Below are 16,788 nucleotides of genomic sequence, written 5' to 3'. Positions count from 1 at the left end.
CAGGTGAAATAAAGTACCCAGGGTCTGCTAATAACAATCAGAAGCCTAAGCCTTCCACCAGTTTTTCTCCTCTATTTTATTTTTCTTGGGCCAAAAAGAGATAGAAAAAATACAAATGTATTGTACAAATAGGACTTGGTATATTATAATTTCCCAGACAAAAGCTAAAACAGTTGTAATACAGTTTTAGCATATAATGAGCATCACTTGTGAGAATCAAAGTTTGGATTGAATTATGTTGTTAATTTGAAGAGGACTTAAGAAAATCTAATCGCTGATCCTTTGAGAAATAGGGTATCAATACACCGAGAGGTTAATTTTGAAGAAGTTGAGTGGTATATAGATTTTGATGGACACAACATACTTTCTATACCAAGGAGTACTTGCAAATGAACATCTGTATACACAAAGGACTTTGAATGCATATAAGAAACTTTCTCTTTATACAGTCATTTAATTTTCTTGTTTATTTTCCATAGGCACTTCACAATGTAAGTAGAGATTTTCATATTATTCTACTTATGGGACTTGTCCTTATTTTCATAAATATTTGGGCTTAGCTAAGGATACAAAAATCTATACAATGAGAAACTATGCACAAGACGTATACATTAAGATTTTTCTACCCATCTTTCTACTCCTTGACAGGTTACCTTTCACTCAAACTATGCATTACTAGTGTCACAGGGGCATTGATAAAAACACAAAAACCCTGCAGAGAGTGAGCAACCATACCCAGTTGTTATCCCACTTGAGAAAACATATCCCACTCTCTTTTACATTAATGGAAACTCCCTAGATTATTGCCTTCTCTGAGTTGAACTGAATTCTGCAGTCACACTGGTTAAAATCTCATTTAATCTACATGGGAAAAGTTATTTCAAAAAGAAGGTTAATTAGTAGTCTGCACTAGTGTACAGATGCCCTTGGTAGTAAGTGCACAGAAACATTTGTGAAAGATGAAGAATTCAAAAAGATACAACTTTAAACTAAACAGATTGAAAGTGAGAAAGAAATGTTACATCAAATTCACCCAATAAGAACTGACAATTTTGTCTGCAAAGCCCTAACGTTGTTTCCTGTTCAGGAAAAGATGACCTCAGTAATGCACAGAACCCTGTTTCAGACAAATACTTTATTGGCCTGATTATTTTAATAATGGAAATTATCCCACTAAAATCTATTTACAAAATCAGTGAGTAAGATACCTCAGAGAGCTTCATCCTTGTCTCTTTTAGAAAAGCACTCCTTTTAGCTTAGAAGCACAGAACTTTGTATCAATGTCTTGGCAAAAATACCAAAAGAGAACTGTATTCTAAAAAGTGTTTCTGAGTTGAATTTTCCACTAAAGTGCAGGAACACAATGAAGGTCTTTTCTTTAGGTGTATTTTCAGACTGTCTTTATTTGTGCATGGATAGCTCTCACACTAATCAGTGGTGGTGCCACATTTGGATTGTGTCTCTTCTGATACCATCAAAACTGGAGAAAAAGACATCATTCCCTCCCCTCTTTTTTTTCTGCCCATCCGCCTTTCATTTCTGGGGGATGAGAAACCATGTCTAACTGAGGGAAAGGAATGAAACACAGACAAGCTACACAGCAATCTGCAGCTTAAGCCTGGCAAGAGATCAGCCTCTAAAGTGCTCCCTTTCAGAGAAGCAGCTTACCTACCTTCCATAAGTATGTGAAAGTCTGTTTCTTTTCTACGTTTTGTCAACACTTGTTTATCTCATCCTACCAAATCTCCTTGAATTGAGTTGTGTGCCTGCAAAATGAATCCGAAGCTCAAACAAGCCATTGACATTCTCTGCTCCCACCCAAGAGAAGTTTCATTTTTCTGCTGGCAATGATCCATGACATTTAAATTCTGTCTTCCACAACAGGCTTATAGAAAACTACAGAAAGAACTACAGAGCCAGTGCAGGAAACATAACTTTTTCATTCTTGTTTAAACCAACTAGCAAAGCTGGTCAGGATAATGTGAATTTTTGTTTACTAGCTCATTTCTCGACTTTTTACATGACTGACTTTGGAACATGCTGTAGTATGTCATTTTCAAGATCCAGGCATGGTCTGCAGAACAACAATAATCTCCAGGATGGTGAAAGAATAACAGCCTTGAGACTATACGTGAGTTTGTCAAGAGCCAATTTTAAACCCATTTTAGCAGCTGCTGTTTTAAACGGAAGTGAAAAGGGTGACAAACTCACCCAATCAACCCAGGTTCTCAGCTTGCTTCTGCCTGGCCATGTTCATGCCACCACTGGTCTGAAGGGACTCCAAAACAGACGGTCTGGCTGTCTGGTGTATTTCTTCTCACTAACTCCTAATGTTAACTCAAGGCAAAGCTTCTCTTTGATGTGTCGCCTTAAGAAAGCAGCATTACCAGAAACCTTGTCTCTGGGGTCTGCAGAAATTCAAGCTGTAGGGAAAATAAGTCCAGACTTCAGGAAAATTAATTTCCTTGAAGAGATGTCCCATTCAATGTCACCTGATAAAGCTCCTATGATTTCATGGCAGAACTCTGAGCACTCAACTCTTCTTCCCACTGATCTTTAACTCATGCTTTGCATTCCGTATTTTTCCTTTTACATCTGACTACAAATAAATTATTTCTTGCAATAATTTGTGAATCTGATGAGGAGCATATAGCTACAACTTTTCTTCTTTCCTGCAGCTCACAATTCCCCTACCTCTTCTATTTAATTGAATATTATTTATATAATAACAATACTAATGAGAATGAGAAAGATATGCTAAATGCATTCTTATAACTACAAATTCATGATTGTTCTCTGGCATATGCTCTCCAGGGTTTTCCTCAAACTTGCTGTAAAACTGTGGGCATTCCCATGGGGAAAATATTACCATGAAAAAAATACACTGTTTTCATATGCAGCCTATATTTATCTAACCATAGTTAAGTTTGGATATTTTTCTCATCCTGCTTCATAATTATATTTGTCATATATGAGTTCATCCATTTCCATATTTGCTATTGGGCTGAGTAAAGTAGTAGGGTTCTTTTAATTGTTCCTCACCTTTAACTCCCTCTTTCAATGATCGCAAGTCTGTATTTATTGGAACCTTTCTGTAGGTGGTGGAACTGGAGGCAATAGTGCAGGTGTGATCTGGCCACAGAGGTACAACCACAAGGCTGCTGCGCAGAGTAATTGTTCCATTGCTTTACTGCACAAGATCACATTGCTTTTTATTGCCACTGCAATGCACTACTAGCTCCTTCCTAGCTATTTGCTAGCTGTCAGCCCCAAATCTTTTCCTGCACAAGGCATTTCACATACCTCCTTCTTGAATGTCTGGGCTTTGGAAGCATTTTGGTTCTGTTCTATAAACAAATCAAATTTTTCTGCCTGAAGATGTGTCAGAGTATCCACTTATAGGAAAAAAAAAGCCCCAAACTTTTAGTCGCTACAACTAGGTGCATGAAAATAGCAATGTTTTCTCGGGCCAGTACTCTTGGTGAGATTTACTTGCTTTTCTCACCATTCTGCAGATGGAGAAAAGTGTTATGTTTCATATTTCACAGACCCAACAATCCAAAGAAGACATGTGTGGCCTAATTAGTACTCATCAGCTCCTTATAAACACATGCATTAATTATCACTGAAAGATGCTTGATATTAGAGAAGACCTCATACAAATTAGGCAACACTGGCTTTGCAGTTAACCTAGTCTTGAGTTCTCACCACCTTTCAAACTCTTTTTTATTTTCCAAGTATCTAAAGAGTTTTCAAGAAGAGAAGGAAAAGGAAGAATTGTGCCAAGAAAGTTGCTGACCCCTTCCTGAAAGTCATGTGAGTGATTCTGAAGACAGACAAATCTCTTTTCTCTTGGTTCCTATGGAAACATCCACCTCTACTCTCCTTTATCACCATATACATTATTTCTCATGTCTCTAGGTATTTTCTTTCTGCTTCCCAAAATGCTTGAATTGAATATACTCTCCATATTTACTCCTGATGTGATTTGACACTTCCCTTATCAGTGATGGAAGCACTCAGCAAGATTTCAAGACAATCTTCCACCCACCCATTGGTAAAATCCCAATGATTTCACTAGAGTAAATGATGGACTGTCAGAATTTCTGCACAAAACTGTTCCTATTTTGGATGTGCTTCTTCCAAAGAGATCATTGGTGTTCACCACCTAGACTGGTAGGATGAACCACTGAAGGCCATATGCAGCATTAAAATCAGCATTAAAATCACATATTGTGTGTGAAATTAACAAAGTTAATAACTGTAAGCATTTATTTATTTATGTGCATGTGAAAATGTGAAATATAGGTTGGAAAGACAATGTGTTTCTCCTTTTTCTAGAGCAAAGTGATACTTGTGATAGGTTCAGTACTTTAATTGTAACATTAGGAAAAACAGTATCAGAAGAAAACATTACAGACTATGAGTGATATTACATACAAATCATTAATAGATTATTTCAGTACTGATGTATTTCTTATTAAATTTAAATGAAGGTAGCACAGGAAGAAATAAGCCCTTTTCTGAATGCCTAAGACCAAAACCTGAAACAGTGTTATCCTGTATCTACATGTGCACCTGATAAAAAGCAAATTTTATCTGACTTCAAGACAAATCGTTCTTCACATTTTTTGTTTATAGCACCACTTCTACCTTCCCTAAAGAGAACTATCTGTACCAAGGATATATCATCAATTAAAATTACATTGTGGTTTCATGAACAATTTTTTCAGCAACAGTACCTGAGTGCAAATAAAAATGTACAGCTGTGGATAAAGAGAGAAATGTTTTAAATTAGTTCTAATAACAAAACCAATTGCAACACCAAGTCATGAAATCATCACTAAACAGCAGTGACGGAACTGCATATTGAAAATCAAGCTAAAGAGCAAGTGCTGGGCATATTTCTAAAAAAAAGAAGGCCTAAGTAACCTTCAACTTCCTTTCTTTTTGCACTGTTTGCATTCTTACTAGATGATGTGCAAAGATAGCAACATTTATCATTTTAAAACTTGGGAAAATTTCAGAGAGGGTTTGTGTTTGGGGGCACATAAGTCTCAAGGTTGTCTTTTTGCCAATGTGCTGTACTGTTATTGCACTCAGGGTGCACTGCTGACAGTCACTGTTCTGCAAAAATGACACAAAATAGGGAACCAGAGTAAGCAGTTTCACTTCTTGCACACAAAATGTCAACTTAGCTGTTATCTTATGGCCTAAGTGATTAGCAGAAATACACAATCGTTTCTGAAGCTGTTTACTGTATCTGCCACAGAGGCAGCCAAATTCCCAAGCTATCTGAAATCCTCTGCTTCCAATTCTCAGGGTTGCTTGCTTATATTAGACACGATGCTTCAATCTCTCACAGTGATTTTGCTGCCAAATTTTTGTATGTTGCTGTATTATTTTCTAACTCACTTCCCTTTAAGTCATGTTCTCTTTTACCAGAAGGTCGAAGTGATCGGGCACTTTTCAGTACAAAGCCACCAATCAAACATTTGTTGAATAATTTAAACGTTTGGTGAGGGAGAGACTACCTGTATAATTCCATTGTGTTGTTTACTCAACATACTGAGATAAAGTCCCTAAAGAAAAAAAAAAAAAAGTTTTTTCTGTCTTTCTCATTCTCTTACTCCCTCATTACTTGCTGGGCTTTCTTCCAAAATTCTGGAGGTCAGTCTGAGGGGCTTTTTATAACCTAATGCTGAGAATCTAAATCTACACTTGTTTTTTCTTCAAGTAAAAGAAAAAAAAGAATAAAATGCAAGACATTTCTCTCAGTTATAGACTTCTTTTCTGAAGAAAAAGTTGGATTCTTAGCTCCAGTGGGAATTACATTTTCTTTTCTCTCTTCAAAATGTGTCTGGTTTTCATAAGTCCTTTAATTATCTAACATAAAACTGCCTGATTTGTCTTTTCTAATGTCTCATTTAAAGCAGAATGCTTAAATCTGCCCCCTCTGACAGACTGTAGCTAAAGTAATATTTTATTTTTTAATTCTGAGATAATTTATTATGATGAATAAATTACTTTATTATGGTAGTGAATTACATTCATAATTGCTGTTATATTGGCTTCAGGGCTCATTAAAAATATATGTTTCTGTTGTAGTAACTGTTTTGCACCAATGCATCTTAGTACTGTGCTTTTTAAAATATGTACTCTGTTTGTAATAAAAATAATGAATTTGCATGCTGTTATTCACCTAGGTAGAGATAAGATCATCTACAATATATACTTGTGAGAGACTTCCTGGAGAATCTTAGCAAGAAAAAGAGAGAGTTAATATTTTTGGGTGGACATGGGACAAACTCCAGTACAAGTCCTCTGACCCCTTATTCTTTATGTGAAATTAGATCCAAGCACCAACTGTCTTCCACTAAAGGACTATTTGTAAGTCGTATTATCAAACACTGAAGAGAAGCTTTATCTGGGGACACCACATGTGTACCAACACTCCAGGGTTTCTCAAACTGTCATCTGTGGAAATCACAGGTTAAAAGCATCACCACACCCTTCTTTGGAGTGTACACATTTTTTCACCAGTTCATAGTAGGGATATGACAAAACAGGCAATAAATCAAACTCTAAAAATGGTGTTCTGTAGAGAGGGAATGTGTTTGCTGTTTATATTCACATAATGGTAAACTGAAAAAAGGGTGTCATCTTGCAGAATTCCTCTCTCATAAGTGTGTATCACACTTATGAATTTTGTGCTGAACCAGAAGCAGCTATGAGAAAAAGGCAAAAAACATTCCTCCAACTTTTGAGCTTTTTTAAAAAAGTCTTTAAGAAATAGTGCACTGTGTTTTGCTTCAGTAATAGTAGAAGAAAAACCTCCATGCAGGTTTACCACTGAACAGCCACAGTGGTATTTGTTCCAGACTTAGATGTGCTTTCCACTGACTTTGATTGACAAAGAAGTCAAAGATGCCTAAGATTTTTGTTCCTCACGGGATCAACCAAAAAACTTTGATATATCTACGTTAGACAGAACAATGCCTGTTTTAAAGAATTTTCCCCAAAAGTATCATCCAAAATCCAGAGCTTTGAGCTGTACTCCCTATATAGTATGAGAGAATCGAGCGCCTTAGATGTATGATCCAAAAGCTTACGCTTACCTTGGGAAGCAATCAGACAGAAATAAAAATCCAAATGTGTACAATCTGGGGTTTTTTCGTCATATTGGTGCCTGTCTGCCAGGAGTGCCCATGACATAGGGGTAGTCACAGAGGGTTGCTTCTCTCCTAACACTTTGTCTGAGCATGGGTTTGTGGAGCGGGACATAAGAAGCCATTTTGGGCCAGCCAGTTTTCATGTGGACAGTAACATGATATCTCCATGACATGCAAAGGAGTAGTTATTTAATTGCCTTAGCCAAACATGGAACCAGATATGAGGTGGTTTCCACACAAAAATGCTTGGGGATTACACTGGACCTGAAAGTCCACATATTTTGCAGTATGCTGTGTAAGATCTGGAAAACTCTTGGAAGTAATTTACTCACCTGCAGGAAGCAATGTGAGTACCTTATTAGTCACCTCCTGACCAATGGTCTTAACCGGAGAAGTGGCAGAGGGCGTGCTTTTAACTTTATGGAGAGTGCCACTGTACAGGTGAGCTGAAGGGCAGCCTAGCTTCATTCTCAAAGTAAAAGCTAAGCAGCAGCAATAATGAGCAGGATACGCTTGTCCATCAATGGCAAGCTAACTGCAAGCTTTTTAGTGACCATGTGTAGTGGCCAGGTCATGTTTCCTGTCACCAGGTGAGAAAAAGCACTCTACAAGTCCTGCTCTGCGCTGAACAGTTCTCAAGTAATTCAGGCTGCAGATTGCTGCTTCCTTAGCAATTACATTCAGGAGTGTTCCCCAATTTCTATCTTAAAAGTCAGCTGTCAGTTCCAATTGCCAGTTCTTCCCTTCCACAACTTTTCAGTTAATGGACTGATTTCTGAACTGACCTGGGGTTTGCTTAACCATAATAAGAAAGTTCATTCAAAATAGAATGTTGGGCCGTCTCTAACTCAGCTGATAAAATCACTCCCCTTGCAATGACAGAAACATCAATATGTAGAGAAAGTAAGGAGAGTTTTTAGTGTTATTGAAGCATTAGCCTTGGATGCTGGGTTTTGGTAATAAGAAAATGGCTCTCTCCCTAGCAGTGTTAGGGCAAAACGTATTCAACATGATTACATTGCCAGCAAGAAAATTGACATAACAAGGTTTTCTGGCTTTATAACCTGTATTCACTAAAGCAGGTAATCTAGCTGCTAGCCTGCTGAAAATTACCTGTTTAGTGATACTCAGTGGTAACTGATTTCTAATGCAAACGTTTATTGCAATCATTAGTTTCAATATCTTTCCTATTTGCTTTTGCTAGTGGTGATGGGTTTGTTGAGTTTTTTCATTATCCTTTATTCCAAAACTTGAGTCTTACCAGGCCAGAGAGTCTCAGGTTAAAACAATTTATGACCAGATCTCATCATATTATAATACCTCTACCTTTCTCATGTTGCCAGATTAACAGACCTCTCCTAGAAACTGATGGTCTGAAAGAGATTAGTTGGATTATTAGGACTCCAGATTTGCAGCTAGAAAGGCTGGGGTTTCATCCTCCCAACCCTCCAAAGAGATAATTCTTCTAAATAATTTAGTAGGAAAGGGATTTGACTGAATTAGTATTTCCTATAATTTTAAATTATAGAATCAGATCAGTGGAAAAATACCTGTGTTAGCAATGTGGATTTAAACAGTTTAATGACCATATAAAATTCCTTTACATTATTTTCTTAAATAATGCTTGACCTAAAAAAACTAATAAATAATTAGAAAGAAATCAAAAGGGAGAAAAATGCATTTTGCTAAAGTAATTGCTGAATATAAAACTGAGATTCCTAAACTACCATTTTCAAGTAGCATGCGCCACTGAGCCATTAGCATGCTGTCATGGTTTGACCCGGAAGTAAGGGTTTGGGAAGTTATGGTCAAACCAATCAGTGGCCAAATTTCAGATTAGCACTTGGTGTGGTCACTGGAGACTCGGATACGCTTCTGAGAACACACAGGGGTTAAAAGCAGAGCACTCGCAGAGAGACTTCTTTTTTAGAGTTTGTCTTAAGGGTGATATTCTTACATGAGATTTTCACTACAGCCAGTATTCTGATGGAAAATTTTAAGTGAATCAGCACCCATTCATTTTTCCTTCCTTGGAGTCTCTGACAAGTAGCAATATTGTGATGTTTGTTTTTTGTAACCTGGTAGAAATTACCAAGATCTTTCACACATATCACATAGTTTAAGGCAAAGATTTATTTCCTGGTATTTTTGATAGTTAAACTGTGCTGAATCATAAGGTGAAGTTTTAATGAGACAGAGCTCTATTCAGGTGTTGTCAATGAAATACCTTTCTCTTCTTTGCAGTTAGTTAGGGTTAGCTTTAAAATCTCATAAAGTATTTCTGATCAAATTGGAAAAAGAGACTGACAGGCAGTACTGGATTTTTTTAGTAATATTACTCTCTTGTTTTTATATGATTCTGGATTTGGGGATCATCTTTCCATAGATTACATTAAACTTTGACATGGAAAATCAAAAAGTTACGCAGATCTTTCTAAATTGCTGTTTATATGATTTCTAGCTACGTCAAAGAAAGCTAAAGGATACTTTGTAAAAAATTCTTGGTACAAAGTAGCTAAAAGATTTTGGTGTAATGATCAACACTCTGAGATGGTGAAGGAACTGGTAAAGATGGTGCTTGATGTGAGAAGCAGCTCCAGCACATATAAATGTTAATGTACTTGAAAAACATGACTATGAAGGGACATGCAGTTTCTACTTTATAAATATATAAATTTCACTGACATTGTAAGAAAGAGGTATTAGAACAAATTTGCCCTTCCCAGTAACTCTCCCTGATATATACCTTCATCCACTACATGAAACCACAGGACCAGGTATTAAAATGGAAAATTACCATTAGATGTGATTCTAAATGGCTTAGAAGTTCTTCAAAAACTCTTCTGCAAGCCTCATCTAATTTTAAATTAAAATCCATGCTTGTCTGTCTTTTCAGCTGAGACGAAGGACATTATACCACTTATTAGGCATCTCTGGCCTCTAAAATAAACCTTCCTAGAAAAAGAGATAGGTCTTGTAATCTGCTATGCTGTATGAAAATTAAATATTTGCTTAATTTTGAAAAATAATTGGCGTTTTTCTTTTTAGAAAGATTTTAGCAATGCTGGAAATTGATCCTGTAATCTAAAGTGGAGGCCAGAATCTCAGCTAATGTAAAGATTTTTAGTTCCATCAAATTCAAGCTTGCAAGCCAGTATACACCAACTCTGAATCCAGTAAAGCTGTATGTTAAGCTTCATTCTATTTGTTGAAATGAAAGGATGAAGATATGATGTAGCCAGATTGTTCCTTCCTAACATTGTCAAGATTGTATTGATGTTGGCAATACAAGTCTGACCAACCATCTTAACAAAGAGGGATTTGTTTAAACCAAGTATGTGTGTGCCTCGCAGGCCTGTCTCAGAGAAGATGGCAATTTCCTCTTGCCCTTTTCCAGTACTCTTTATACATAGTTTTATGAAAAGCTATAATATTCCCAGAGACATAGAAAAGATCCAGCTAGTCTTACTTACTCAGAACTGAAAGTTTTAAGGTTAGTCTTGAGGGACATTATTACACTGCAGGTCAATAATGCCTCATAACCTTTGCCATGCCTCCTGAGGGCAAACACACATATTGTGATACCCCATTCTACTCTGCTACAGATGAAAGCCTTTGGAAAGGCTGGCTTAAGGTTAGGAGTTGTATGAAGGAATCCCCCAAGGATGCTCTGTTAGGGCACCAAACTCGTGTGGAACAGCAGCAAGTTTGCCTCCCCTGAACCTTGCTCTGTGTATGGCTGTATCTTTGAAGAAAAGGTACTAAAGGAATTCTTGGCTCTAACAGAACATGACAAAATGTTTTAGATCCATGCTTCCCAGACCAGGGAAGCATTTGAGACTTCTCTACTCATAAACACTGCATTTCAAGGCTGAGAAAAAAGATACTGGACGGGAGGGTTGGTTTGAGGTGGTGAGGCCAGTTTAGGTGGGGGTTTAGGTTGGGAGAGATTGAGTTCTATTCAGTTTAAGATTGACTATGTTCTACTCCATTTTAAAGTTTCTCAGATAAGGATAAAATTTGCTCCAGGAATTTTTCAGTGGAGAATCATTTCCATTTTGTAATGCACTTGTTTCAGCAAACTTATCTTAATCTCCTGAACTAGAATGACCATACTAGATTTTGCTTCAGTGACAGGCTAGTGTGATAAACTCAGTTTTTAAGTTACAGTCTATTGGATTATAGCAGTGAAAATAAAAATAGCCATTTGACTTATTGAATCATAGCTATAGGAGACACTTGAAATCTAGGCTATGTTTAGTGTGTTTTGTGCTTACAGTTTCCTTCTTATTTAATGTGCATTTTGGTAAATCAGGATGTCACATTTCCTTTCCAGTTAAAAATTATTCCATGATATTGAAAACTAGAAATTATTTTTAAATTGAAGGGAGCAGAAAAAATTCTGCCTTGCCTCACAAGTCCATAGAAAATCAAGGTAAACTAATGCCCTCTGTCTTCTGCTAACAGCAGAAGTCTTGCTGCAAAATTAACCTTCCTATGTAGGCTGCATTGCTTAAATTCTAAAACACTTGGATCATGGGTCCATTTCACTGATAGGAACTACAAAAATTAGCAGAGAAAATCCTATCTTCAGCTGACATAAATAAATTGCACTGAGCTGAAGTCTGTTGTTCTGTACTGATCTGAACAAATTTCAGATATGGTCCTTTAATGCGTAGGAGGAAAAGTTCAATAGTTCAAGAAGTTTATATTGCAACAAACCTTTCTGATTTGGCTGTAAGAAATCTGTTTCAGAACCAGTCTGCTTCCAACTATCTAGTTTGACCCCAAAAGTTAATAACAGTGCATTGCACTCCTGAAGTAGAGGGTTTAAAAATAATTAATCATTTTGAAGGAGCACTGTTGCCATATTTTTTGCAGGGTTTTTTACAAAAAAACCCCTACATTCTACATTCCCTATCAAAGGATTTTCTTTCAGATTTGGAAGAGATACAAAATCCAAACTACGTTTTTTCCTCTGCTGTTGCAATGTCAATTTCCTTCTTGGTTAAAGTAAGGTGCAGCTTTAATGCTTTCTCTAGAATCAAGAGAAATCCTTGCCAGTCTCACAGAAATAAACACAATAAGGATCATACTAGAAAACATGGCCAGAAGATGCAAAACCATGTTGATGTGGTGTTGCTTTTTCTTGTCCAACTTTAAAGAAGTGACAATTTGCTGTTAACAATATATGTATTTTTATCAGGATTAATTACTCTTGTCAAATTGTTTTTAGGCTCACTCAGGCACATTCTGATTTTCAGGCTGCTGATCATTGAATCAGGACTATTATATCTCAAGTGCTGAGCATTTGTCACCTAATCATCCCTTCTCCACACAGTCCTAGGACTACACCTTGTCCAGCAATTTGGAAAACTTGTTCCATACTCTATACAAGCTCTGTCTCCAAACCAGTCCTTCATTCCACAGCTGAAGCCGCTGCAGGTACAGTCCCACACATCAGAAACTATTAAACTCAACTTTCTTTAGTGGTTCAGTGGGGCAAAAGTAGGCTCAGCACTTCAGAAAAGAAGGCCACTTATTTAATCACCTAATTATAGATTTAAGTACCTATCGTTGAGCATCTAGGCTGCAGAATATGAGCAATTTTCACAGGGACACCCTGGCCCCTTTTTCATTGTTCTAGCAAACAAAGCAGCTGTAAATCCAGCTGGGTTTATGGCTCTGTTGTGTTACTGGAACAGCAGAAAGCAGCCAAAGAACACTAGTGAACCTGTCCCATATATATCAAATACCTCAACATTGTCATTTTTAACTGTCAGATTTTTCAGATAAATAAATTTGTACCTTTAATGTTGGTTGTATAATGGACAAGGACAGTTAAAGAAGAAATTCCTGCTTTCTTTGCCTTTACACTACAAAAATCTTGGCTTTTCTAGCAAGAAATTTGCTTTCCTGAGAGGCACCTTTCTAGAATATCTGGTTGCAAAGTGATGCCAATATATAAATTATTTCACCTTTAAGTGCATGTTAGAATAGATAGCACAATAGACACTTTCATCATCACCAGTCAAAGAGCATATAGAGAATAACACTCTGTACTTTTTCAGCATCAGAAAAGGTGCCTGTGAGAAGGTATCACAAAGCATTCTGTGATGGAGATGAAAAACCGGGTCTGTCACACAGCTGAAGGTTTAGTCAGCCATACTTAATGTCCTGCCTATGATAAAGGGTGTTCATGCACACTTATATGTGCTATTTATATAGAGTCACACTCTGAGAAATAATCTGTCTTTTTGCACTTGCTTGAGCATCTCTCCATCAGTTTGCAACCATTTAACTATTCCTATTTATCTGGCACACACAGGGGGGCTGATTTGATGAGTGTATTCATGGCACACACAAAATTGCAGGCGAAAACTTTTAATCTGATCAGACCTTTGCCTTATTGTACATCACAGCTGGCAGACAGCCCTGCCATTGAACATGTCAACTCCATAGTTAGAAACTAGTTAGGCAGTAAGCCAAATCACAGAACTATACATTGAATTGCAATAGATATACTCTGACTACATAATTGGTATATTCTGTACTGGGAGCAGTCACTTCACAGTTACTTCATTTTCCACTTTGAGGCAACACTTCCCTAAAGAGTATTCTAGTGCAAACATATTCACAATAGAAAAAAATCATAATAAATAAGAAGTAGTAACAAATCACATATAAAACATTTAAAAAAGTTATAACAAGTTGTATGATTTTCTGGAAATGTATTCTCAGTGCAATATACTGTCAGAGGCATTAAAGAGCTAAAAATCTATTTATGCTAATTATTTCTGTTGCTAGAAGGGAAGCCAGCTGGGAATAGTCACAAACATAGATACGGCTTGTGTTTTCTCCTCTAACACAACCATGTAATGGCCTTCCCAAGAGGCCCAGTACGTCACCACAACTGCTAGCAGCAGCCAGCACGTACACTATATGAAAACATCCATGTCTTTACCTACAAATCACAACTTTTGCATTTGCTTCTGTTGTAAGCAGGATGTTTCCACTTGTTTTTAAAACAAAATAAATTGAATATTTTACAGCCATCAGAATCAAGCAATTTTTCACTTCAGCAGAAAGAATTTGGTGTGCAACCATGACAGCATCACTTTTGATAATACCACTACAGCTTTCTGTCCTACTTTTGCACTTTTCCTTCAACTAAGATTTGCTGAAACTTCTTAAGCATACTCCTATTTCATTCTTTTTTAAGCCAAACCATCTTTTTCTTTGCAGATGAAAGAAAGATTTGCATGAAAATATTTGCAACTCCCTTAGCTGATAATTTGTGTTAGCTGCCTTTTCATCCATCATTGACCCAAAGAACTGAAATCAACAGAAAATCTTCCTTTTGTCATTCTCCTGGCCATGCCTCTGACATGTCTTCTCTACCAGAGGCAGAGATAGTTCCCTGTTCAGGAGATGGACATCTACCAATGGAAGTCAAAATAAAAGCAGTATTTACACAATGCAGACAGTAGGAAATGTGTGAAGTTCAGTATCAACACACAGCAGCCAAATTTCTGGGCAAGTAGTAAGTGCCAATATAAATGACATAGTGCTGTGTGCCAGCCACACCAGACACCAGTGATAGGTACCCTGCCTTGGCCATAAATATCTGTTTAGTGTTCTGCACTGTGAGGTGGCAGGGTTTGGGTCTGAACTGCAAAAACTCTCATGAGGCAGAGCAAGAACAAAAGGGCATTTATTAATATAAAAGTAGCATTCATGGGTTGTGCCAGGACCCCTTCATTTATTCAAAGATAAACCTAGAAGCAGTTCTTTCCCCACAGATACAGTAAGTCACAGTCCTGATTTACAGCATGTCTGCAGTAAGTGGCCATGTGCATGGTTTTGTCCCACCGTAAATGTGAAGTTCCAAAGGATGAGGAGGGGGAGATACATCCTAAAACTAGCTATATGTTTCAATATGGGCTATAGGATATTTTTCTTCACCTTGAATAATACTTTATTGTTCAAGTAATACTGCTGGAATGCAAATACATTGCCATAATTTGGAGAAAGAAAGAAAGATAGATAGATAGATAGATAGATAGATAGATAGATAGATAGATAGATATACACAGTCCACACATGAGCAAACCAGCCCAGTTGGAACACAGGTGGAAAAAAATTGTGCCAGCTATAATTCCATGAGCTGTATTCAAGATATCTGTGCTATTTTGAAAACTCAGCTATTATTAGCTATATGTATATTTAATAATATGCCCCTCTTAGCATAGGTTAAAAATTCCAAGTCTTCTTTTTGACAGTGAAATTGTCATAAATTTACTAGTTCAGCTTTAGGAAAGGCTGGGGTCTGAAATAGCAGTGGTGTCAAGGTTAAATCTCCTCCAGTGCATGCCTGCTAGCTAGGTCTTCTGATCATCAGCTGAAATTCTGGGGACAGGATGAATGGTGGATTGAATTTCTTTGCTGTCTTTCCCTTACATATGTGTGGCATCACTAGTAATCCTGGATAAGGTATTCAGTGCATTGAAAATGCACCAAAAAGATAATGCTGATAAAAAAAATCCACTCAGAATAACTGGCTGTCTAAGCAAATCAAAACTCTTTTGGGAAAATATTAATTTGGGCTTTAAACATTTGCAAAATGTTTAAAGATTAATCTATGTAATTTCTTAATTGTTTCACATTATTTAGAAACACAACAAGTACAGTGTACAGTGGGAGTAATATTATGTCTAGGTGTAATAAAAATAATATTGCATAATTCTGTAATATTTTAAAATGTTCTCTCTATCATTTTATTGCTTAAGCTTTGACAGCTCTGATTAGTTGATTTTTGGTTTGTTTTTTATTTTAATCAAGATATCCTCAGTTTCTTAAAGCTTTGGCTTAAAGTTTGTGATAGAAAATATCATTCCAAATTTAAAAGGATAATTTTAAGAGTAAGATGAATATTCATTAATTTTATGGGCGCAGTTTATAAAGTAGAAAAAATACTGAATATTGAGAATAAATTAAATTATTTTTTTCCTTGCCTTTTCCTACTTAGAATGGGGATTTAGCAATAACATAATTATATATTTTAATATAGTGGTTACAATCCAAACCTTGGTATAATACACACATAATACTTACTGTACTACAGCTCTGATTTTATGATAAACTCTTTGGCTTTTTCAGCTCCGATATGATATGTGCTGACCACTGCTGGGAGAAGTTGCCTAAAGGAAAATGCATTTCCTGGCAAAATCATCAGGAATTAGCCTGAAAAAAACGGTACATGAAAAGATGATGTTGGAGGATACATGACAAATTCAGCCGTTGAAATACCTTGATAAAATGCAGTTTTCAGTGAAGTAATCCATGGCCTTGACCTTCAGTGTTATTCTATATCACCCCCTATATATGCATAATGGCTCTATTTTTCATCAAGAGAAGTTAGCCTGTTCACAGCAATGCATGCACCTGAGTTCTCCTAATTTGAAAGGATGGCTCTACTTTTAAAACTCGCAGTCACCTTTTTCTGCAACATGTGGGAGTTTTACCAGCCTGAAACATGTGATTGGCAACATAAATAAATGTTAACATTAAATTCAGGTATCACTGTTCCAAATGTCTGAAATGCAAAAAAGCTATG

Source organism: Pyrgilauda ruficollis, unplaced genomic scaffold (assembly GCF_017590135.1).
Source record: "Pyrgilauda ruficollis isolate IOZ18807 unplaced genomic scaffold, ASM1759013v1 scaffold41, whole genome shotgun sequence".
In the NCBI taxonomy this organism is placed as follows: Eukaryota; Metazoa; Chordata; class Aves; order Passeriformes; family Passeridae; genus Pyrgilauda; species Pyrgilauda ruficollis.
Note: the sequence above shows the minus strand (reverse complement) of the source record.